This window comes from Nanorana parkeri, unplaced genomic scaffold, assembly GCF_000935625.1.
Source record: "Nanorana parkeri isolate BGI_ZX_2015 unplaced genomic scaffold, ASM93562v1 scaffold150, whole genome shotgun sequence".
Taxonomy (NCBI): Eukaryota; Metazoa; Chordata; class Amphibia; order Anura; family Dicroglossidae; genus Nanorana; species Nanorana parkeri.
Window position 1 is genome coordinate 162,481 of NW_017306418.1, and position 497 is coordinate 162,977.

Below are 497 nucleotides of genomic sequence, written 5' to 3' on the forward strand. Positions count from 1 at the left end.
TCAGTCTGCGGCGGGAGTTCGTCGCGTACGGTTGTGTCGGCGGACATCATTTTTAAAAATTATTTGTATGTATTATTTTTATTTCATTGAGTCGTTGTGGACAATGCTGGACATCGTAAATTGACCTTTAGGATTACGTTGGTGTTTTTTTTACATTTTTTTTTTAGTAAAGGACTTGTCAAAAATCCTTTTGGTTTTTTTTCTTTCTTTAAATAAAGGATTTTTCAAAATTTGGCCTCTTTTTCAAAAATTTCAATTTAACCCTTAAGTGGATGGGTAGGGGCACAAGTACCCCTTATTCACAAGTGGGGACACATCTGATGTGAATAAGCCCCCTGCCCGCACCCCCACAACCAATGCCCCGGGGCTTCTGGGGAAAAGACCCTTGCGCCCATCGGCACGGGCAACCCTTGAAAACACCCTCCCAGTGCCAAGGGCATGTGGCCTGGTATAGCAGGGAGGTGGGGCACTCGATCGTCCCCCCCTTTTCCTGCCGT